This window comes from Triturus cristatus, chromosome 1_1, assembly GCF_964204655.1.
Source record: "Triturus cristatus chromosome 1_1, aTriCri1.1, whole genome shotgun sequence".
Lineage (NCBI taxonomy): Eukaryota > Metazoa > Chordata > Amphibia > Caudata > Salamandridae > Triturus > Triturus cristatus.
This window is the reverse complement of record NC_140579.1, coordinates 704,151,851-704,177,370: the sequence shown is the minus strand read 5'-3', so window position 1 is coordinate 704,177,370 and position 25,520 is coordinate 704,151,851. Positions and strand designations below refer to the sequence as shown.

Below are 25,520 nucleotides of genomic sequence, written 5' to 3'. Positions count from 1 at the left end.
CTCTTAGAGTGCTTTGAAGTCCTGCACTGGGGAAGCAGTAGGCTCCTCTGTGCATATGCCAGCTCAAACCAGTTCAGTGGCTACCTGCCCCTGCTCTGGCGCGAAACTGGACAAAGGGAAGTGGGTGTAACCACCCACTACCCTGACCCTCCTAGAGGAGTGGTCATAGAGCTAGTCCCTCCCCTATCTTCACTATAAGATACCAAGCATTGCCAATGCAATTCAGATTAACCCTGGACGACGCTCTACAAATAAGAATCCTGGCCCTTCGACGTTCCACTATCTCTGGAAGACTGAAGAATCTCCCTTGGAGTCAAGGAGTGACACCCCTGCTTGGCAGGCACCAGTAACTTTGATCAACGGTTGCAAACTCCACCGCTCCCGCCGGAGTCCGAAGTCCCTGCGTCCCCTGAAGTGGATTTCCTGACCTCTCGACGGCCATTTTGAGTCCCCAGCGAAGCTGTGGCATCTGGACCCCACGAGTGACGAGGAACAGCAATACCAAGGAACCGTGCACTGATTTCGAGTGCAAACCCTAAACAACATTCTACGAACTTGTGCTTTGGACCATCTGTTGTCCAAGTCCCTAGCAGGTCTGGTACCGAAAATCAGCGGCCTACCCCATCCCGAGTGACCGTGGGCTCCTGTGGAACTTTTCCTGCAAAGGCGTCTTCGCGGTTGCTTGCCTGTTGGCTACTGACTCACCCGAAGACTTTCTCATCGACTTCAAGGGCTCTCCTGGTTGCTCCGGGCCTGCCCTCACCCTTGCTGGGTAAGTCCATCAGACCTTGCTGGTCTGCATCACCGTCAATCTTCATTCCACACGAGACTTGCAGTTGCCAAGGCTTGTTGGCTCGAATCCGGTTGCCAACACCGTCATCAGCTGCAGACGTCGTGGGACCCTCCGAATCCAGCTGCTGGTCCTCGTCTATCTCTCCTGGACCTCGTGAGCGAAGAGACAAATCACCATTGACGACCTGAAACGACGTGACATCAGTGGTCATCCATCCTGCTGGCCACTGGTCACTGGCAAGTGACTTTGAACACTGTCCCCTCAATTTTCAGGTCCTCTTCAACTCCAATCCATCTTCGAATTCCAGCGGACACCTCTCCAGTCGTCACAAGTAGCAAGTCTTCAGTGATCTCCATTGAAAACAGCATCACGACCCGACACCAAAAGACACCTATGCACCCGGCTTCCGTGGGTGAGGTAACTCGTGCACTCCGGTGCCCAAGTGTGTGTTGGCCCTCGAAATACTTACCCTGTAAGTGTCTTGCTTGTTGACTTCTTCGAAGTGCCCTAAAACTTTAAATTACAAACCACGACTTGTGCCATTGAAACCAATAGGAAACCCGCGGCTGTGTTTAGACACTGCACGCGTCTCCCGTGGGCTGATTACTTACCTGCTAACACTGCAGAAGTGAAGCCCCAGCGATTCCCAAGGCCCTGGGCCTTTTCATTTTGCAAGTCGAGTTTGTTAAACCATTTTCTTAGTATATGGTCTGGTACGCCCCTAGGGCTACAGCCATATTTGTGCTTAATTTATTGAGATGTGTTGACATTTGAATGTGTATCTGGGTTCTAATCTCATAAAGAGCTTAGTAGAGTGTATCTAAGAATAAATACATACATATTTGATATATACCTGTGTGGTGTCCTATTCATTTGGTAATTCAAGAGATTATAAGGTAAAACAAGCTGCTTTACATTACTCAGAGACTTAGCCTGAAGGCTGCTCTCCACAGCTACCACTAGGATAGCTTTCTTTAAAAGGTTATCTTTAAACCTATCTACCAAGAGTCGAATTGGACTGGTGCAAGGTGGCCACTATAACCAGTGACCAGCATATGCCAGGCCAACTTCTCACATTGGTGGGCAGCGTGTGGGATTCCAGCTTGCCATTGTTTTACCAGAAAATCTCTATTTGAATTACTAACTGAAAACCACTAAAGGTACTCAAGGTACATATAAAGTCAAGCTAATATCAATAAGTTCTACTGAACTTAGAGCTGTTTGTGAAGGGATAAGCACACCCTTGCTACAGCTCAAGCTAGGTCCAGTAGGCCTCAACTAGTGTAGGTAGTACAACACTGCACAACACTAGTATGTCTCACCATGGTGGAGCCAGTGGGTCCACCCCATCTCAGTACAAAGATATAGCCTACACTGAACTGAAGGCCTTATGCTTTGAAAGACAACTGAGGGTGGGCAGGAGTCCCTCATCACAACACCTGATAGATCTGTTAGTAGCAGATGACCTGAAACAAGCTCTAGGAGCTAGTGGGTCTGCATCAGGGAGTGGGTCAGCCATAGGCTCTGGGTCTGATGATGAAAATCAAGATGACCTGGAGTCTGTGATTGAAGGGCCAGACCCAGAAGGGTCTGAAAAGAACAGAGGAATTCTCCTTAAGAGAACTGACAAAGTGGGAGAAAGGCCTAGGTCCCTCTCAAGGGACTCTGACCATTCATACCACTCTGGAAGAGAATCTGTTCACCAGAGGAACTCCACCTATCCCAGGGAGTCCTCCTCTGACAGAAGGTTCAAGATGCTCCAGTATGAGGAAGCTAGGCTTGCCCTCAGAACCAAGCAATTGGCCTTAGATAGGGAAGCCTTCAAGCTCCGAAGAGCTTCTAAGACGGAGGGGTTAGATACCCCTGGTGGCAGCAACAGTGTCCCTAGAGGCAGAGAGTACATTCCAGACCATAGGAACCTGTCCAAGGTTGTTTCTCCCTACCAGAGTGGGGATGATATCCACAAATGGATAACTGCTTTGGAGAGGGCCTGTAAAGTTCAACAGGTCCCCCAGACACAGTGGGCAGCAATCTTGTGGCTCTCCTTTTCAGATAAAGGTAGAGACAAGCTCCTCACTGTTAGAGAAGAGGATGCTAATGATTATGAAGCCCTGAAGAGTGCTTTGATAGATGGGTTTGGCTTAACCACTGAACAGTACAGGTTGAAGTTCAGAGACCCCCAAAAAGCACAGACTCAGGATTGCACTGACTTTGTTGATTGTGCAACCAAGGCTCTAGAAGGTTGGCTGGTTGGTAGTAGAGTAACTGTCTTTAAGGGATTGTATAATCTTATAATGAGAGAACAGATCCTTAATAATTGCCAGAACCAGTTGTTGCATCAGTACCTGGTGGACTCTGATCTGACCTCTCCCCAAGAATTGGGAAAGAAAGCAGACAAATGGGTCAGAACCAGGGTGAGGCAGAAAAACCAGAACCAAGGTGGTGTCACTAAGAAGCAAGATCCTAAAGGCTCAGATAAAGGTGGGGATAAATCTAAAGATCCGAAGTCTTCACAAGGGCCCCAAAAATCTGCAACTTCACAATCTGCTAAGGGAAAAGGCCAAAAGAAGCCCTGGTGCAAATTCTGTAAACAGAAAGGGCACTGGACTTCTGACTGTACAAAGACCAAACCACCACCACTCCAGCCCCTAAGGCAACTGTTCCCCCTACTGCAGTCATTGTTGGGGGTAATATTCAGAATAAGGGTGTAGTAGGGTTGACCCTGGGTTCTGATGTGGACTCTGGCCTAGTCAGAGTACCAACACAGGCATTGCTAGTTTGTGAGGGAGACCTTGATATGTCCTTCCTAGTGAGCCCCAGTAATCTGGGCAAATACAAACAGCAGCCTATTATAAATGGCAAACAGGCTTTGGCATTTAGGGACACAGGTGCTAGTGTCCCCATGGTGGCAGAGGACCTAGTGGACCCTACACAGATCATCCTGGGTGAAATGTACCAGGTAACCAATGCAAGCAACACCAGGACCAACCATAGCCTGGCAGTTGTGAATTTCTCCTGGGGAGGGGTAACTGGCCTACAAAAAGGTAGTCAGTGCAGACCTCCCAGTCGAATGTTTGTTGGGCAATGATCTGGAGACTTCAGCCTGGTCTGAAGTAGAATTATGGACTCATGCTGAGATGTTGGGCATACCTGCAGAGGTATTTGCTGTGACCAGGTCACAAGCCAAAATGCATAAAGCTGAACCAGCTCTGGATCCTGAAACTATGGATCAGATGCTACCCAAGAGGAGGAGCAGTAGGGTTAAGGCTGGGCCTTCCCCCTCTGTCTCAGATCTCAGATTCCCCTCCTGAGGGAGGAGAAGCTGAGCCTGAAGAAGGAACTGCCCCAGATGAACTTGAGCCTGGTCTGGTTGAGTTCTTGGGGGCAGGGGGACCTTCCAGGGAAGATCTGAGCAAAGAGCAACAGTGCTGCCCCACTCTTGAACCCCTCAGACAGCTGGCTGCTGCTGGGAGTGCTAGTGGGTCCCATAAGGTTTATTGTGATGAGGGGCTCCTATATTCTGAGGCTAGAGATCCTACCCCTGGAGCCACCAGGAGGTTGGTAATTCCTCAGAAGTTTAGGGAGTTCCTCTTGACCCTAGCACATTATATCCCATTGGCAGGACACTTGGGCCAAAACAAGACCTGTGACAGGCTTGTACCACATTTTCATTGGCCACACATGTCTGAAGACACCAAGGAGTTGTGTCGCTCCTGTGTCACTTGTCAAGCCAGTGGCAAGACAGGTGGCACAACAAAGGCCCCCCTGATACCACTACCTGTGGTGGGGGTTCCCTTTGAAAGGGTAGGGATTGACATTGTTGGTCCCCTTGACCCACCAACTGCATCTGGGCACAGATTTATACTGGTGGTAGTGGATCATGCCACCAGGTATCCAGAAGCTATACCCCCTAAGGACTACCACAGCTCCTGTGGTAGCAAGAGCCATCATTGGAGTTTTCTCCAGAGTGGGTTTCCCTAAGGAGGTCATCTCTGACAGAGGTTCTAACTTTATGTCAGGATATCTAACTGCAATGTGGAAGGAGTGTGGTGTAAACTAAAAATTCACTACTCCCTATCACCCACAATGCAATGGGTTAGTTGAGAGATTCAACAAAACCCTAAAGGGAATGATTAAAGGACTCCCAGAAAAGCTTAGACGAAAATGGGACCTTTTACTTCCCTGCCTTCTGTTTGCATACAGGGAGGTTCCACAGAAGGGGGTTGGCTACAGCCCTTTTGAACTTTTGTTTGGGCACCCTGTTAGAGGACCATTATGTCTGGTGAAGGAGGGATGGGAGATACCTCTCAAACCTCCCAAACAGGATGTAATGGACTATGTACTTGGTCTCCGCTCCAGGATGGCTGAGTACATGAAGAAGGCCAATAAAAACCTTGAGGCAAGCCAAGAACTCCAAAAAGCTTGGCATGACCAAAAGGCTGTCCTGACTGTTTACCAGCCAGGCCAGAAAGTGTGGGTGTTGGAGCCTGTGGCCCCAGCAGCTCTCCAGGACAAATGGAGTGGCCCCAATACAATTGTTGAAAAGAAGGGAGAGGTCACCTACTTGGTAGATCTTGGCACTCCCAGGAGCCCCCTTAGGGTGCTCCATGTCAACAGACTTAAGGCATATGTGGACAGGGCTGACATGAGCTTGCTCATGGCAACTGATGAGGACCAGGAGGAGGAGAGTGACCCTCTCCCTGACCTGCTCTCACAGAACCCTGATGATGGATCAGTTGATGGTGTTGCTTTGGCAATCAGCCTCACTGAACATCAACAAACTGAATGTAGACAAGTGCTACATCAGTTTAGACATATGTTTAGCCTGACCCCAAGTCAGACTTCCTGGTGCACCCATGAGGTGGACACTGGAGACAGTCTGCCTGTAAAGAGTAAAATCTACAGGCAACCTGACCATGTCAGGGACTGTATCAGGACTGAAGTCCAGAAAATGTTGGAGCTAGGTGTTATTGAGCCCTCAGATAGCCCTTGGGCTAGCCCAGTAGTCCTTGTGCCAAAACCTCACACCCAGGGTGGTAAGAAAGAGATGAGGTTTTGTGTTGACTACAGGGGCCTCAATGCAGTCACCAGGACTGATGCCTACCCAATACCAAGGGCAGATGAACTAATAGACACTTTGGCCTCAGCCAAGTATCTCAGTACATTTGACCTTACAGCAGGCTATTGGCAAATCAAGTTAGCTGATGATGCCAAGGCTAAAACAACATTTTCGACCCCTGGTGGGCACTATCACTTTGTGGTAATGCCCTTTGGTTTGAAGAATGCACCTGCCACATTTCAGAGGTTGGTGAATAAAGTTCTGACTGGTATGGAAACCTATTGCTCAGCTTATCTTGATGATATTGCTGTCTTTAGTTCCACCTGGCATGATCACCTAGTCCACCTCAGGAATGTACTGGAGGCCCTGCAGAAAGCAGGCCTCACTATCAAGGCCACTAAGTGCCAGATAGGGCAGAGTCAGGTTGTGTACCTGGGCCACCTTGTAGGTGGAGGCCAGGTTCAACCATTGCAGAGCAAGATCCAGACCATAATGGACTGGGTAGCTCCAACCACCCAGACACAGGTGAGAGCCTTCTTGGGCCTGACTGGGTATTACAGGAGGTTTGTATAGGATATGGATCTAGAGTGACCCCCTTAAATGATCTGACCTCCACGAAAATGCCAAAAAAGGTTCAGTGGACAGCTAGCTGTCAAAAGGCATTTGATGACCTCAAGCAGGCAATGTGCACTGCCCCCATCTTACAGAGTCCAGATTACAAAAAGAAGTTCATTGTTCAAACAGATGCTTCAGAGCTGGGTGTGGGAGCTGTACTGTCTCAACTTAATGATGAAGGTCAAGACCAGCCAGTAGCTTTCATAAGCAGAAGGCTGACCCCTAGAGAGAAACGTTGGTCAGCTATTGAGAGGGAGGCCTTTGCTGTGGTGTGGGCCCTGAAGAAGCTGAGGCCATACTTGTTTGGCACTCACTTCATAGTTCAGACTGACCGACTGACCATAAGCCCCTCCTATGGCTCAAACAGATGAAAGGTGAAAATCCTAAACTGCTCAGGTGGTCCATTTCCCTACAGGGGATGGACTATACAGTGGAACATAGACCTGGGACCCAACATGCCAATGCAGATGGACTCTCGAGGTATTTCCACTTAGAACATGAAGACTCAACTGGTCAAGGTTAGTTTAATGTCCCTGCGTTGGGGGGGGGGGGGGTTGTGTAGGAGAGTAGGATCTGCACTTATGTTGCCCCCACTTTTTTTCTGATGTATACACTGGTTTCTGACTATAGTCTGGCTGGGTCCCTGCTAATCAGGGCCCCAGTCTCAATGATCTCTCTAAAACAACTTGTGGCTGCAGCATGTACTATGCCACCCCTGGGAAGCATTCACAATCTGACACCACAGGCCTGCTACTGCATCCTGTGTGAGGTAGTGTTAGCACTCCTCACTGAGTCAAGCTATCCTGGCTGAAGAGGGCTGAAACCCTGAAACCGGTCATAGGATGCCTTTTTCCGGTCCAGGGAGGACCTGGCTTGGCAGTTCGGGTTGGACTGTTCCCATGAGTCACAGGGTCAAGACTGATTTGCATATGGCCAGGTCTAAACTGGGGTGGCATGGTGAGCAACAGAATGATGGATTTAACCAAGATCTTTTGACTGGAGGTGAATGTTTTGAATTGTTCTGCATTCCGTCCATCAATTGTGTGTCTTTTGCTTTCTACGCCCTAAGTGCGCCAGGTATGCCCAGACGTGGGACCTGGGCTCACTGTGCCACTGGAATCAAGCTATCCTGGCTGAAGAGGGGTGAAACCCCGAAATCGGTCCTAGGATGCTTGTTTCCAGTCCAGGGAGGACCTGGCCTTTGCATATGGCTGGGTCCAAACTGGAATGGCATGGTGAGCAAAAAAACGATAGATTCAGGCCCAGATCTTTGTACTGGGGTGAATGTATGACATTGTTCTGCATTCTGTCCATCAATAGTTCTTTTTGCATTTGTCACCCCGAGTGGGATGGGTATGCTCAGAAGTGAGTCCGTGCTCTCCATGCCACTGGAATCAAGTTATCCTCGCTGAAGAGGGGTGAAACCCCGAAACCTTTCTAGGATGCTTGTTTCCAATCCAGGGAGGACCTGGCCAGGCAGTTCGGGGCTGGACTGTTCCCATGGGGCACATGGTCAACACTGATTTGCATATGGCTGTGTCCAAACTGGAATGACATGGTGAGCAAAAGAACGATGGATTCAGGCCCATATTTCTGTACTGGGGTGAATGTATGACATTGTTCTGCATTCTTTCCATCAATAGTTCTTTTTGCATTTGTCTCCCCTTCCTGAGCACATTGCCACTGATGATGGATCGCTACAATCTAGACAGACCTACCTGGCCCGTTCACACTCTCCACCCTCCAGCCAGCAAAGCTCAGCCCACACCCCCAAAACCTCTATGGTCCTCATGAGGAGACAGAAGTCCAGCCAGGTCTGTGGTGGGGAACCGCCATCGAAAAAAGGAAAGCTCGAGGTCCCTCAATGCCTATTCAACAGGTGTCAAGAGCTACGTGATAATGGAAGCGAAGGCAGTTTAAAGCCTAACAATGTCCGCGAAAATTGACGTACCACAAGTGCTACCACTGCTACTTCTGATTCACTATCATGTCTGTCTGAGGACACATTTTTTACATGGATAGAAAATAAATTCTTAGTATTGATCAGCCCACTATTAGAAAAATTGACTCTGATAGAGGAAAGGTTGGCAAAAATAGAGCAGCACACCGCTAGTGCTCTGTCACTTAATCCTAGTGTTCGGCAGGGAGAAGCGATGGGTTCACAGACGGTGAGCAGAACAGATTCCAGGGCACCCCTAAATATAGTACACTGTCCCCCTGCCCCAGACCCATCTTACCCAAAGCGTTGTACCCCACTCATTAGCAGTGACAGTGGGTGACATCCGTACTCGGGTTCCTCAACAAAGTGTTACTTACAATTCGCATGCCCCCACGTTTTTACACCTCCTTCCGGATGCAACACCTTACACAGTTGTTTTGGCCAATGTTCCTGTGTTACCGTCTGCTTCACAGGAACACTGGTCCTCATTGAGGAATAGGGCTCTACATCTGTTGACTGTCAGGACTGGCATTAAGTATGACCTTTTCTTAGATTTTAAAATAGCTCGAAGAGCACCTCGGGTTGGCAAATCTCACAAGTCCATGTCTGGCGACTGTGTGGTCTTAAGCTTTGGGTCTCCGGATCTGTTACTGCACATTTTGGACAGGGCCGGAAATCGACATATCGAGACGGACAACATTAATATTCTTCCTCTGGGCTTTTTTTATCAACCGACTGTAGACAGTGGGCATAGTGTGTGGAGGGTGGCATCCCAAACTTGTGGTCAACATAATTATTCAATTCCCATACGTAACCGTTTTGACATTTTTGCCTCTTTAAACGATGTCGATTGACTTGGATCAAATATCAGCTCATCCTTTATAGACACTCAAGAACACATGGGACACTGTGAGAACGACTTATATCTAAACACTCACAAAAATGAGGAACCGACTCCATTCAGGAATTCCAAACAGGTAGGGGTTGAACACGGTGGTGGCATCAACATCTTGGCGGACGCAGGCCGAGATGGGGTGGACATGAGTAGGGTAGTGAGGGAGGAGAGTGTACCTGTATCTCCCTCAGAAGGGTTCCCTACGTCCACCAGTATATCTAGCCCGGAGGACTCGGCCAATGCTCATGCTCTCACTCCCTTTGTCATTCTCGACACTTCAAAGCAAGGGCTTAAAAAACCAAACTTGTCATTAGTCTGTTGGAACATAGCCGGTCTTTCTTCTAAAACTTCCTCTATCGAATGGTCTGCTTTTATTGACAACCACGATATCTGGGCATTCCAGGATACCTGGGCATTAGAACAAATTTATTACCCTGGGTTCCTAAATTTTTTCAAACCGGCTATGGGGGGACAGAGGGGTAGACCCTCAGGGGGACTTGTCATCTGGGTCAGACAGCAATCAGGCTACTCAGTGGAGGAAGTTCAGATTGACAGTAGGGATATTATGGTCATTAGACTCCGGATGGCAAACGTACCGGATATACTGGTCATTAATGTCTACGCAAGAGGGACTCCACGGGGTAGAGGCTCTAGTACAGTTGCGTTCTTAGATGTTTTTTTAGATCAGCATAAGGGATGCAGTAATTTGGTAATCGCAGGGGATTTTAACTGCTCCTTTGAGCCCTTAGATTATGAGGATTACAACCTCGGTGACGAGGAGGATATACAATGGGACATTCCGTCCCTTGAGTCCCACCCATTAAAAGATGGACCGAGGCCGCATTACAGCTAAAAAGGCTATGTTTGGAACAAGGAGTAAGGGCAGTGAATGGGAGGTCTATTTTAGATAGGCGGGGCTCTCACACATTTGATAATGGGCTGAGAAGCAGCCGTATAGATTATATTCTATTTAACATAGAATTTTGGTCCTCCCTACTAGATATGGTAGTACAGGAGCAGATTGAAAGTGATACCAACCCCCTTGTACTATCATTGCAGGTACGAGGTCTTCCTATTTATAACCATCAGGAAATTATGAAGACAACAGTAGAAGTTCAGCTCACAAACGACTGCAGGAGAGTCAAATGGGCCAAGATTATCGACAATGAAGGGCACTTAGAACAGATGAAGGGGCAGGTTGAGTGCTCGATAGCTACCCTCCACTACTGCCATATTCAGGAGGATATAAATTCAACCATTTCACAGGTCCATAATGATCTGTTTACTAAACTCAAAACTTTTTTTATCAAAAAAATAAACAAACAGAGGAAAGAACCGTGCTCAAGGGTAGCCACTTGGTATAATAAATCTTGCAGAGAGGCATACAGGACATTATCAAGAGCCATTAGACTAAAGAGCATGGAATACATTAAAAAGGCAAGAACTGGGTACAAGCAAATTCTATCACAAGCTAAAAGACTCTGGGATGAAAACCTCTGGCAAGACTTGCTTACGGCTAGCAAGGGGAAAAACATGACTAACTTTTGGCACCTTGTCAAATGGGGTAGTGGCAAATCAAATCAAGCTCCAGTTAACTATGTCGCACCGGAGCTGTGGACCTCGCATTTTGAGGCCCAGTTTGCTCTTACTGGAGCTAGCATAGACCAATTTTATATGCCCAACCCTACTGGCACCCTGCACTTCTCCAGATTAGAGGTCCAACACGCACTTAAATTAATTCCAAAAAGGCAGGGCTCCTGGCCTAGACTGCATACCGGCGGACCTCTTCAAGCACGATGAGGACAATAGGGTGACCTATATTTAGCTACTCGCCAACGCTATAGCTAGTGGCGCCTCTATTCCTGAAACGTGGTCTGGAGCAGAAATTGTCCCGATTTTTAGAAAGGGGGATCGATCTAAAACTGGCAATTACAGGCCAATAAGTCTTACTAACTGTATTAAAAAAAAAAAAAAAAAAATGCCAGGTTGTTGCTATGTAGAATCCAGATGTGGGTAGATGAAACAGACATTATGTCACCACTACAGGCAGGGTTTCGACCACATACTGGCACCATAGATCAGGTTTTTAGGTTCATGATTATTTATTGGCGGGTAGTTATTATAGGAGGGGGCACTATTTATGCAGCTTTTATCGATCTTAAATCTGCTTTTGATCTGGTGCCTCGTACTAAAATGTGGAGAGTTTTCCTGGATATGGGGATACCACCTGAAATGTTGGCCATCTTAGTCACCCTACACAACTCTAACTATGCCCAAGTCCGTTGGGGCATGCAGGGGGACATTACAGATAAGTTTACAATCTCCAAGGGGGTTCGTCAGGGGTGCATCCTCGCACCAACCTTGTTCTCTTTATCTATTAACAGGGTTGTGCAGTACTTTTTTAACTACCCCACAGACGCGCCTACATTAGCAGGTATGATGATACCTTTGTTAATGTTCGTGGATGACACCCTGATAATTTCTAAGACCCAAAAAGGGTTGCAGTCAGCCCTTTCTAGGTTTGAGGTGTTTTACTGCGATCATAAACTGGTGGTAAACGTGGAGAAGACCAAGTTTATTGTTCTCCACAAAAGCAATGCAGTAAAAGGGAGAGTTTTTATGAACAACGTCCGTCTAGAGCAGATGGACGTTTTTACGTACCTGGGAATCACTTTAGGAAGGAAATTAAATTGGAAGCCCCAAATTGATATGTTGGCTCTTAAACATGCCCAATTAACTGGAGTACTGATGAAAGAATAGAGACTCATACCAAGCCAGGGGCTCCAGTTTTAAAGATTTATAAAACCAAAATCAGTACCTTGGTATTATATGGGGCGGAGCTGTGGGGTTTTGAGGACTTAGCTTCCCTGACTATAGCCCAAAACAAATTTGTGAGAGACTTATTGGTCTCCCACAATCAACACCTTTGTTGCCTCTTTATTTAGATTTGGGCTGTAATAAAATTGAGGATATAGCCTGCTTCAGACCTGTGGCATACTGGAGAAGGCTTTGGGTTACCCCCGAACTGGCCCTGTATGCCCAAGCACTTCTAGAAACCAGGTGGGCAGATTGCTCACGCAAGATCTCCTGGTTAAGCAGGGCAAAAAACACCCTGAGGTACATGGGGTTAAGTAATTTATGGGAGGATCCCGTCAAATCTTTTCCCTTCAAAGAAAGAGTTCAAGGCCGCATACTGGAATATAGTTATGATGAAGCGCTTTTCATCCTTAACAAGGCCTACCTTGACAAGGGATTTTTTGGAACTCAAACAAGAGTCCAAGTACAAAAGTTACTGGGATCTTATTACTGTACCTAAAGATAGGAAACTGTATCACCAGTTTAGAGTGGTTTCCCTCCCAATAAAATCCTTCACCTGGAAATTGGCATCCCCTGAATGACGATAAATGTAATGTATGCCCATCACAGAAGGAAACAATAGCACACGTTCTGTTTGTTTGCCCAGCTTATAAGCCTCCAAGGAACAAATGGCTCAAGCGTATTTGTCTGATTCTGGGCACTAGGTCGGGCGTGGAGGCACTAAGGATCCTGAAGTCTGATACTCATGAGCCCATAGTGATCGCTGTTGCTAAATTTCTTCGATTGATGTGGGTCATTAGAGCAAAAACGATGAGTGCACCATAGCCGAGTCAAATTTTATTAATATTTTTAGCACTCAATTGTCTTATGGTTGTCCCATTATCTTGTTTACGTATGTGAATCCCTTTACCCTCATAACGTGTTAGTACTGTTCTTTTATTAATCATGGGGCTAAACAGCGTGACCAAACTGTCAAAATTCTGTTTATGGTGAACACTAGTGGTTTTAAGTACACTATTTATTTATATTTAAACTTTTAATATCGAGTGTTTTATCATTGTGACATTTTCTAAAGTTTTACTGACATGGTGAAGCATTCCTCAATAAGGAATCAGGAAGCAGGTGTGATGATAGAAGTAAGTTTATTCCATAGAGATCCCATCCATCCAGACTCTTGTCATCCAGCAACTCCCAGTTTATTTCTGAATCCCCAACCTAGAATTCAGTGACATCGCAGATGACACTACTAACATTCTAAAGCTTCCAACCAATAACCAGATGAGGCATTGTAAGTGTATGTCATGCTTATGACATACTACACACCTCCCTTCGTCACACAAAATCCAAAATACAAACCATCAAAACAATAACATATAAAAAACAATAAATAAATATTCTCTAAATATAGTCTAACAGATAAAATGTATACTCTAAACATAGTCCAACAGGTAAGATGGCTTCTTACAAATTCTAGTTGAAGCACGAATCTCACCACTTTCAGATGTACTCGGATAAGCCACATCATGATGGCAGCCATCCACCCTTCTTTTTATCACCACAACCCTGTTCAAATTCCAAATTCTATGATCTTGTGTCTTTGCAGCATTCTTAAAGATCTTAATAACCTTCATAAGTTCCATGAATTTAGAAACCGCATTACCCAACAAACCAGGGCGTTTGATCATAACCAAATCGCCAACCACAACCTTGGTTACCTTTACAGCTTTTTTCCCATCAAAATAACACTGCCTCGATTTTTACTTTTTTCCTCCTCTCTCTTTTGAATCATTTCATTATCACACTTCTTTTCTTTACCCTTTCCCACTTCATATCTATTGACCCATGTAGGTTCTACACTGGTATTTGGAACTCTCCCACGGAACAGCAGAAAGGGTGTTTTACCAGTAGTGGAATGAGGAGACAATCTTCAACTTTCTTCAACACTTCATCTTTCCAATTCAAGGACATAGATTTAGGTAATGCAATTGTCTCTTTAATCACTCTATTAAATCTCTCCACCATCCCATTTGCCTCGGGATGGTAAAGAGAGCACAATTTATGTGTAATACCCTTGGATGCTAGAAAATTCTTCATCTCATTAGACACCAACTGCACCCCATTATCTGTTAGTATAGAATCAGGGATTCCCTCTTCAGAGAATAGATTTTTCAAACATTTAATATTGTGAGATGAGCTAATGCTTGACAAAAAGAAAACTACAGGCCAACGTGAAAACATGTCAATTACCACCAATACGAATATCTGAGATCCATTTGAGTGAATAGGACCAAGAATATCCAAAGCAATGTCCTGCCAAGGATTCAAAGGACGCCTTCTTATCACCATAGGTTCAACACGCGTGTTCTTGGACTTATCACTCAATGTGCATGGCACACAGTCTCGAATTACACGTTCCACTTCTATATCCATGCCTGGCCACCAATATGACATCCTCAAGCATTCTTTGGGCTTGGTAATGCCTGCATGAGAGGAATGAACCAGTGATGGAGCAGGGTTTTTTACTTTAAAACCAAATACCTGTTTCATTTTCGCATGTTATAATTAAAAGTACTACTAATTAATTATTAATCATTAAAGATTTGTCGAGTCTTGTCTAATCAACCTTATTAACAGAAGAATTACACGTGGGAATGCTATTGCATGGCTAAAATAATAAGTGAACTAAGTTGGTGAGCACACTGACAGAAATAGATGTTGCTTATGTGATGTTATTTTGTTTTGCGCTTATAATTAATACGCATTAATGGCTTTTGATGTCGCAAATGGCTAGGTAAATGCATACACATAAGGGTATTAGCAGGGGAATAACACTGTATAATCATTTCTATGCAGTAATTATGTTTTGTGTTTCTTTTTACTAAAGTTGACCATTGTGGCCTGTTAGAAAATGGCTACCACCTGCAGCCTGCATTTGGGTAGATGAATAATTGAAAGGAGGCTTTGCGCTGACTGCGACCTTGCCCTCCTGATGAACTGAAAAGCCATGAACATGATGACAAATCTGGGAGAGATGCCAAATGCCCCTGAACGTGGAGATTTGTTACTAATCCAAAATACCGACATGATGGACTTATAGTGGTCCCACGGATGGGATACAATTTACCCTAAAGAGACATCCGTAGAAGTAACGAATTAGTTATGGACTCCTAATTTCTATAAATTATTTGAGACTATCAATGCGTGAGAGAAACTATCGTTGTATCCTAATGTACCAAGACGACATAATTTCCGCCATTCGACTGTTTTGTAAGATATGATTGGAATGTAATTTTAGTATAAATATTAGTAGACTAGAGAGGTCTAGCGCCACTTCTTCCCGAACTGATGATCAGAGGTCCCGATGCTGACAGAGAGGACGGTGACTCTACATGACGGCTCGAAACTCTAACTATTTTGCTGAGGACCGGTTCTGACTTAGGATCTGACTTTTAGCCAGAATAGGTAAATATGAGAGAAATGAACTTGCATTTAATTGGCTTTTCTTACAATTTTAGATAAACAAAATTCTGTTTGAATTACTGTGTCGGGTGGTTATTTTATTGTGATGTTATTTGAATATTGAGTGTAATATGATGTTTTTTCACCAAATCTATAGCAACTAGTTGATGCCATTGACCTCAAGGTATATGCAGATTGGTTTAGGTAAAGAAAAGGTGTTTCCCCTTATACATGGCACGGATAGGGTGGTAGGATGAATGTTGGTGTTATGGGCCCCACCAGCGTGTGATGTGTGTGTGCACGTGTGACTGTGAGATCACTCCGTCTGTGGAAGTAGAGGGGATTCGGAAGCTCTGATCTGCACCAGTTTCTTGGTAGCAGAATGATGGTTAACTATTGTCTTGATCTGGTGTATTTGCGTGTATATAAGCTTATTGATTATTGATGTTTGCACTAACACTGTTTGTTGAAGTTGTATTGAGTTTTGTGTAGTGTGTACGGCTTCTGGGACGTAGGAAGTCGGTGACAGTTCCGTAGTAGGGCAGAGGGAGTGCTGCTCTCGGAAAAAGGCGGGATTGTTAAGCCCTGTATGTAGACAGGGGAAAACGTGTGACAATTGAAGTTGCGCGTCCCAATGTCTGGGTTCGATGAGGTAGCATCGCCGTGTGTTGCCATTAGAAACGTATTTTCTGTGTGAGAGAAGTGTATATGATAGCGAAGGTTATCTGTGAAATTCTGGTCTTAGGTATCAGGGATCCTTATGACATTCCGTTAACGCTTATCACTAGAAAGGTAATAGGTATTCTCTGAGCTTGTTAGAAGGACAGAGCAGAGGTAAGCGCTGCTTTGTTAATGTGTGATATAATTCTGTAGTAGGACAGACTGTTCGCGGGAAAGACAGAATTCTGTATGAATGTACTACATTTTCTGGTGTGAAAGTGCGTGAATGAGAAGGCATTCTGGTTAATTGTGAAACTCTTAGGAGCATTCCGGAGAAAACAGTTAATTGGTGCTTGTTAGAAGGGTAGAGTAGAGGGATGTGCTACTTTATCAACGGAAGTAACGATTCTGTAGTAGGGCAGAGGTAAGCGCTGCTCTCGGGAAAGGCGGAATTCTCGTGGGAAAGGTCTTTTGCTGTTCTGTGGCTAGCGAAGCAGACAATGGAGATGTTTGTATGTTGTAACTAACAGACTCGTAGAAGTTGAAACAAAGTCTACCGAGTAGTTTTGCAAAGGAGGGGTAGACGAGAGAGACAGGAGACAAGAGCAGAAGCTGCTGCAGCGACTGCTGACGTCAGTAAGACCGCGCTGTGATTGGGCAGTGTGTTAGAACGGTGGAAGCACGGTGATTGGTGTGCTAGTGTACGCCGCGCAAAGATTGGGAAGACATACAGGGTGACGTAGACGCTCCAGGATTGGTGCGTTGGTGTGGGTCGCGCTGGGATTCGTGGACTGAGTCAGTGACGTGAACGCTCCAGGATTGGTGCGTTAGTGTGAGTCGCGCTGCAATTGGACAGGAGATTGTACAGTTGTAGAAAGACAAAAGGGTTGGGGAAAATCAGAAAATGTATTACCACGCTGAAGAAAAGAAAAAGAAATCCTTGTTTAGTAAAGTTAAGAACTGGTTTGACAAGGATAAGGATATTGTGACTAGGGAAGGACAGTTACTTCCTCCGATAAGAACCCCCGCATCCTTCATGGTTGCGAAATATGGGTATCATACCTGTATTTGGTTAGACAACTGGGTAAAGTATACTAAAGAAGATGGAGTTTTAGCGTTCCCAGAGCATGGTTTATTTAATCTGGCCATAATGAGGAACTTATGAGTGAGTATGATGGGCCTAGAGCCTCGGCCTAGGCCAACGCAGTTCGAGGCATTGACTGAATGGGAAGATGAAGTGCATGAGCGAGAAAAGCAGAGGAGTGGAGGAAATTACAGGTATATGTTTGGGCGGAAGTATGATCGCGAAACTCATCATGATCGGATGAGAAGATGGCGAGATGCCAGCATGACTGAGGGATTATATCCTGTAAGAACTGCAGAGGAGACAGAAGGGAGAAAGTGTACAGAGAAAGAACATAATGTAGGAACAAGGAGGTATGGGGCGAATGAGTCTGATGACGATGTCTTAGATGACATGTTCTACAAAAGACCACCCCTGTATAGACGAGAACCAGAGGTAGGAACAGCAGTTACCCCAATGAGAGACACCCTACGGATTATAAAGACAGAAGTTATGACCCCTGAGTTAAAAAGCAGTAGTTCTCTTGCGGAAAGAGAGAGAGAGAGAGAAAGAGAAAGGGAAAGAAATAGAGAAAGAGAAAGGGAGAATGAAATCGAGGATGAAAAGACCAGAGAACTAGCAAGGACGACATTTGAATTGACAGAGAACTGACTAAAAATCTTGAGGCCGTTACGGTGCCTGTGACAATAGGTCCAGTTATGCCGATTTTCGACAAGCAGAGGACTGGCGAAAGTGGTTTGACAGTTCCATATGTAGCCAACAAATTGATTGTTCCTCCAGAGCAGACAGAAATGAGAATGGGAGAAAATCAGTGGAGACCAGGAGAAAATCAGTGGAGACATACCATATGTGGAGGAGAGTTGAATGTGCAGACTAACTCAGGTTTGAATTCTGGTTGTGTGGAAGGGAACAGAATGATTGGAGGATCGATCTTAGAACCACAAAGAGTGACAGAACCAGGGGGTGCAAAAAAAATCCGTAGGGATAACCACGGAAGATTTGAATGATTGGCTGAAAGCTTTGCAGAGGAAAGAAAAGGAATCCCAGGGAATTGATGTAGCTAGAATACGTATGGAAATGGAGGAGCTGATTGTAGGAACAATCCCTACAGAAACGCTGACAAATTATCAGGAAGGGGAGATTCTATTCCTGTGTAAGAGTATCACATGGAGAGCAAAGAACATACATGACAGATTGAAAGGAATAGCCAGTGAAATGGGGATCGACATGGACAAGGTAAAAGCTTTACAAAAGCCTTACCGAGTGGATTTTACAGATAAAGACATTGAGAATCTGAATAATGCAGGCCGAACAGGACAGATTAAGGAGATGATTGCTTTGCTGAGAAAATGGGGAGATGTGGAAAGATGGAAAGATAGATGGTATAGAAAGCGAGAGGATGCAGCAGACAGAACTTACTCAACATTCCCCCTGATAGAAAAGGAGAAAGCAGTGACAGCTTATCCCATGAGGGAGATTCCAGGAGGAGGGTACGTACATGTCCCATGGACCAGACAAGATATTTTGTCATTTACAAATGATTTCCCTCGGCTAAGGGAGAAGCCCGTCGAGTGGTATAGACAGGTTGACAGGTTTGTGAAGTTGTCAAAAGGGCTGTGGATCGACCTGAATAGTCTGTTTGATATAATTGTACCGGCAGACCTGTGGGCTGAATGTAAGATAGTCATAGACTGGCCCACTAAAGAATATCCGAGAGATCCAAAGACAGGAGCTCCAGACCCGGAGGTTATGAAAAAGTATGAGCAGGTTATGGCTTTCCTGAAAAATAAGATACCCCCCCAAGGAAACAGACTGGGTTAAAATAGATCGAACACATCAGGAAGTGAAAGAATCAGTCCATGCTTACTATGAAAGGCTAATACTGGCTTTCAAACAGTTCAGTGGAGAGGAACATCTGGGTGACAAGGATCTGAGCCATTTTGTATATAGATTTGTGTATGGCTTGCGACCTGAAATCAGTGAAATGATAAGGCAGCATACCGTAGACTGGTAGAGCAAAAAGATTGATGAGATCCTGAGACATGCAAAATACTTCAGTGATGAGATTGAGGCAAAGCAAAGGAAGCTGAAGGAAAAGGCAATGTGGGCACAGGTGAAAGTTGCAGAAAGACAGGAAACTCAGTTGGCGGAACAAGCAAATAATCCAGGAAATAAACCTAGATTTGGCCCAGGAAAAGGGAAAGGTAATATTGAGGAAGCAAAGAAAAGGTTTCCCTGCCACAACTGTGGAAAATTAGGACACTGGAAATCCGAGTGTAAGAATCCACCGTCTACTAATGATGACAATCCATTATTGAATTCACAGGTGCAGAGTGAGGGGTGTGGTCAGCAACAGCAGAAGGCTGTTAAGCAGCAGAATCAGGTGCCAAAACCACCCTTGCCACAAAGAAGAGGATCCTAGAAGTACAGCCAAGATTCGGGGTTCTACGATGAAGAGCAGGTAAACAAGCCAAAACGCGCAAGCGCTGTGTCACAATATTGGCTAAGGAATGAGGGAAGTGATTCTGAGGGAGAATTCTGACGGTGCCGAAAAGAGGAGGCGGAGTGCGTACTTGGCGCAACTCTAGAAATAGACCAGGCAGGACCATTTGTAGATGGAAAAATCAATGGTGAAAGTGTTACTTTTCTAGTTGACACAGGAGCTACAAGATCAACTGTCAGGTCAGATGATATAAAGAATGTTCCTCTCTCGGATGAAGCAATCCAAGTAGTTGGTGTGTCCAACACACAGATAAAAACTCATCTTACTGAACCAGTAAGAGTTAGAATAGGGAAATTTTCAGAAATGCACCGATTTGTGGTGTGTGACACAAGTCCCGTGAACTTGCTAGGCAGGGACCTGCTGTGCAAGATGAATTGCACTATTTTCTGTACACCAGATGGAATAACCTTTAAAACACCAGATGAGGATGTCCTATACAGAATGACCATGGATAACAGGGAATGTGAGGCTTTGGGAACATATGCTGTGTTTAATCCAGATGCATTACCCCCAGAATTAAAACAGACAGTAAAAGCAGCAGTTTGGGATTTTACTGGAGAAGATGTGGGCCCGATGAGAAATGTAGATCCAGTAAAGATTACTGTAAAAGAGGGAGTGGTTTACCCAAACATTCCACAATACAGACTGACACCTGAAATAATTGAAGGAATAACACCCATAATTGAGAAAATGATCCAGCAGGGGGTGGTAAGAGAAATATTGAGCAGTCCATGCAATTCACCAATAATGGGACTGAAGAAACCCAATGGAAAGTTCAGAATAGTACAGGATTTGAGAAACATTAACAAGATTGTTGTGTCATGCTGTCCCATTGTGCCAAATCCATCAGTGATCTTGTATCAGATTCCCCATGATGCAGAATGGTATACAGTAATTGATTTGTGTCATGCTTTCTTTTCAATCCCGTTGCATCATGACAGCCAGCCGATTTTTTTCATTTAGATTTGGAGAGCGAATTTTGGCATGGTGCCGAATTCCACAGGGGTATACAGAAAGCCCTTCGATATTTAATCAATTGCTGAAGAAATCTCTGGAGAGTCTAACAATGCCTGAAAATTCAGTTTTGGTGCAATACATTGATGACGTGCTTGTGGCATCAAAAACACGTGAAGCTTGTGAAGTAGACACCATTGCTTTACTGAATCATTTGGCAGATGGAGGATTAAAGGTATCTCCAGCCAAATTGAAATTCTGCAAGAAAGAAGTCCAGTATTTGGGACATAATATTGAGAAAGGCCTGAGGAAAGGATTAAAATCATCAGAGGAATGAGAGCCCCAATGACACAAAGGGAAGTAAGAATGTTCCTGGGAATGGTTGGTTACTGTCGTCAGTGGATAAGTAACTTTTCCCTGATTGCCAAGCCACTGATTAAATTGACAAAAAGTGAGGTGAAAGACCCATTGGAATTAAACCCAGAGGAAATGGCAGGATTTAAGGAGTTGAAGAACAGATTATGTGAAGCTCCTGCTTTAGGAATGCCAGATTACGAAAACGAATTTGAGCTGTACTGTAGTGAGAGAAATGGATGTGCACTTTCAGTGTTAATCCAGAAACATGGACGTCTGAGAAGGCCAATTGCATACTTCTCATCAACACTTGACCCAGTAGCTGTGGGTTTACCAGGTTGCCTGAAAGCAGTAGCTGCTACATGCAGAAGTCTGGAACAAAGTGAAGGAATCATAATGGGATATCCTGTACGGGTATTTGTACCTCATGATGTGGCAATCCTTTCAGCAAGGAGCCGGACACAGTTCATGTCTCATAGTCGGCTGACTAAATATGAGAAAGTCATTCTTGGTGCAACCAATGTGGGCCTTGAGAGATGTGTGAATGTGAATCCAGCGACACTGTTGCCTGATGCTGAATGTGTGGGAGTGAGGAATGAAGTTGATCATGACTGCCTGGATGTGCTTGATTACTGTACAAAACCAAGACCAGACATAAGAGATCTGCCACTGCCTGAGAGTGATCATGTGTTTGTGGATGGATCTTGCTTGAGAACGGATGAAGGAACACTGAGTGCCGCATATGCTGTGTGTACAGTTTCAGGAGTTGTAGAAGCATCACCTTTGAAAGGAGTTAAATCCGCTCAGGTGGCAGAATTGGTAGCCCTAACGAAAGCTTGCAAGATTGGAAGAAATGTGAGAGTGACTGTGATGACTGACAGCCAGTATGGCTTCGGAGTTGTCCATGATTTTGGCCAGCTATGGCTACAAAGAGGTTTCCTGACCTCAAGTGGAACTCCCATTAAGAATGCTGAAGTGGTTGGAAAATTGCTAGAGGCGATACAGCTGCCTAAAGAACTAGCAGTTGTAAAATGTGCTGCTCATGGTCAAGGTGATGATTTAGTCACCGTTGGGAACAAATTTGCCAATGACATAGCACAATACTGTGCAAGGAATAATCATTCCATTAATCGGAGTAAAGAAAGAGAAATGTCTTCTTGTTCCTTAATGTTCACTAATGCGGTGGGAACATGGGAGGAAGTGAAGCAGTTGCAGGATGAGGCAGGAGATGAGGAAATGAAAGATTGGGTGAAAGCAGGTTGTGCACCAAGGGAAAAAGACCATGTGTGGGTCTATAGGGATGGAAGACCAGTTATGCCCAATAGCATGTTGTTAACAATGGCAAGGATGTATCATGGCCAAGGACACCTGGGGAGGGATGCTATGATAAGGGCCTTTAAGCAGACCTGGTACAGTCCAAAATTCAGGCTGATAGCAGAGAGTCTCTGTCAGAGATGTCTGATATGTCAGCAATTCAATCCTGGAAAGAGAACAGTGGTGAGCCTAGGAACCATAGGCAGGGAGGTAGGACCCTTCACAAGAATGCAGATAGATTTCATCGAAATGCCCCAAGTGAACAGATTGAGGTATGTCCTGGTGGTGGTCTGTTTGTTCTCCAGGTGGGTGGAGGCATATCCAACAAGAAGACATGATGGGATAACAGTGGCCAAGCTACTGTTAAGAGAATTCATTCCAAGGTATGGGTTCCCAGTGACCATTGAATCAGACAGAGGAGGACATTTTTATAATGAAATCATGGGTTTGATCTGTGAAGCATTGAGTGTACAGCAGAAGCTACATTGCGCTTACCGACCAGAGGCTTCTGGTGTGGTTGAACAAATGAATGGTACAATCAAAAACAGAATTGGCAAAATGTGCCTGGCCACATGAATGAAATGGCCTGATGTCTTGCCTCTAGTCCTGATGACAATTAGGTCTACTCCAGACAGAACCACAGGTTTGAGTCCACATGAAATTATCATGGAACGTGCTATGAGACATGCCTTTGTACCAGTCAACAAGCTGATGACTATAACTGATGACATGAATTTGGATTACTGTAAGGGCCTGGCTGACGCACTTCATTCTGTGTTTCACCAGGTTGGAGAAGACGCCACCACACTTGAAAAGAAACCAGCCCATGATCTGAGCCCAGGGGACTGGGTAAGAATAAAAGTCCACAGAAGAAGGAATTGCCTGGTTCCAAGGTGGGGAAGGCCAAGACAAGTCATTCTGACCGCAACGACTGCTGTGAAGTGTGCTGGAGTGAAAAATTGGATACATGCAAGTCACACACTGAGAGTTCCAAATCCAAGAGACGGCACTGGAAAAGAATACTTTGAAGAATCAGATTCCAGTGATGATGCAGACAGTGAGGCAGTAAAAAGGAAAAAGAATCCTGAAAGTGGGGAAAGTGAGTCAAGAGAAATGTTCATCCCACCAGAGGAAGTTCTAAAAAGAACATTGCAAACTCCTGAGACTAGTCCAGATTCTGAAGAAGTGCCTGAAATTCCAACTGACAGTGACAAACACAAAAAGAAAGAAAGAAAAGAAAAGAACATTCCAACAGAAGTGACACCTGAATCAAATGAGATAATTGGACAGGTTCCACCTGAGAATTCTTGAAGAAGAAGGGACAGAAAAAGAAAGAGAGGGACAGATTGTGGAAAAACCCCGAGGAGGTGTAGGGAACATCAACAACAAGCTAGGTGAAGGGACAAGTAGACAGCAAGAAGATTGCGTGTCGGAGACCCTGTGGTAAATTTTAATTACCTAGACTTAATTTATGCGGTAAAATACAATACGAATAACTCAGTAAAAATAAGAGGCAGAATCCATGGTATTCGAGGGTATAATAGGGTATTTATTCCTTACAAAGGAATGATGATGGTTCGAACCAGGCAATCGAGTTCCGTCACCACGAAGGTTCAGGAAGGGATCAGCAATACATTATTGACAAGCTGTCATATTTATATTGAAGTGCATTACAGTAAAGACAGATGCAGGAGGCGTAACAGCTGATAAGAATGCATACGTAATGAAAAGGCGTTACAATAGGCGTGCATAGAGGCGTATACAAAAAAACGTCATCATTATGATGATGACACAAGTGGGTGGATCCATAAGCGAATCCTGCAAAGTCAGCGAAAATACATGGCAGAGATGCGCGCGCAGCCGCATGACGTGTGATTGACGTGTAACTAGAGGGTGAAGGGAACTTGACATTTAGCCCTACATGAGGAGACAGAAGTCTGGGGTGTCAGGACAACCTAGTCCTAAATCATATCTAATATCTTGTGTTTAAGGAACTATATTATCTGGAAGGAAAGGTCTTCTCGGACAGATCCTATTCTATACTGACTGCTAGTGCGTGTACAAGCGTCTAAGTGTCTACATGAGATGCGAGGGGGCATGGGCCTACCATGGTAACGAGAGTCATGAATTACTTGCACAGAGACAGTAAGGCCGGGCCCTTTGCTCTGCAGCTAGAGGGATGTTTACCTAAGCTACTTAGACAGGAATGCATTTCTTGAGGAGCGGAACAGATAACTTGAAGGCTGAATACAGTTTGGCAGGCAACAGGCCGGGCTTAGGCACCGTTAGCCGCGCAGGAAGTAAGACAAAGTTCATGGATACAGATGCAGGTCCAGGCTGGAGCATTCAGAAGCAGGAAAAGGCTCGATGGCAGAATTCAGGGCCTACCTTGCCAGAGCTGGAAAACGTGAAAAGTATACCATATAAAGACGGTGGCAAGGCATACTTAGGAACGGAATATCTGGCCCATTCATGGCAGATATGAAAGAGTACATATTAACGTTGGACACAATTGTATTTGCGTCTTCATAGCTTGAAGTGGAGGGAACATACATGTACTTGTAGCATGTACATGGAGCCGTTGGGGTCTAGATAGGGGACACAATTGACCATAAAAATTCATATTTCCTCAACCCGAGGAGGGACAGAAGTAGGGAAATCTCAAGTGGTGGAAAAAGAGACTGTTGGAGAAAAGGAAGCTGTTGGAGAAAAGGAAGCTGTTGGAGAAAAGAAAACTGTTGATGAACAAGAGGCAACTGAGACAGAATCTGATGAAAGTGAAAATGAGATACATGGAGGTGTTAAATGGTAGCGGCAGATTCAGTTGATAATCCTTCAAGTATTGCCCGGCGGTAATCGCCTCTCATACCATTCGATAATTTACCAATGAAAGAGGCAGGCGCCGGAGACTGGAAGGCAGGAAACAAAGTTTTATTCCGTCGGAGCAGAACACATCAGATCAGACAGCAAGGTATCGTCACGAGGTGCTCTAACTGCATCTCTGAGGCCTGGCCTCTTATACACAGGTTTATGACTTTATTGCAGGTTTTATTGTACGTGGCACATTCTTGAGA

The 25,520-nt window shown here is 45.0% G+C and overlaps 1 long non-coding RNA gene across 1 annotated transcript in view; it reads left to right on the top strand.

Annotated features, from left to right (window-relative positions):
- Positions 1-25,520, top strand: part of LOC146870917 (uncharacterized) — a 50,360-nt gene that overhangs the window by 13,701 nt on the left and 11,139 nt on the right. The window contains exon 2 of the long non-coding RNA XR_014959480.1: positions 19,648-19,782. This is a non-coding gene — a long non-coding RNA (uncharacterized LOC146870917). The remainder of the gene's footprint in view (positions 1-19,647; positions 19,783-25,520) is intronic.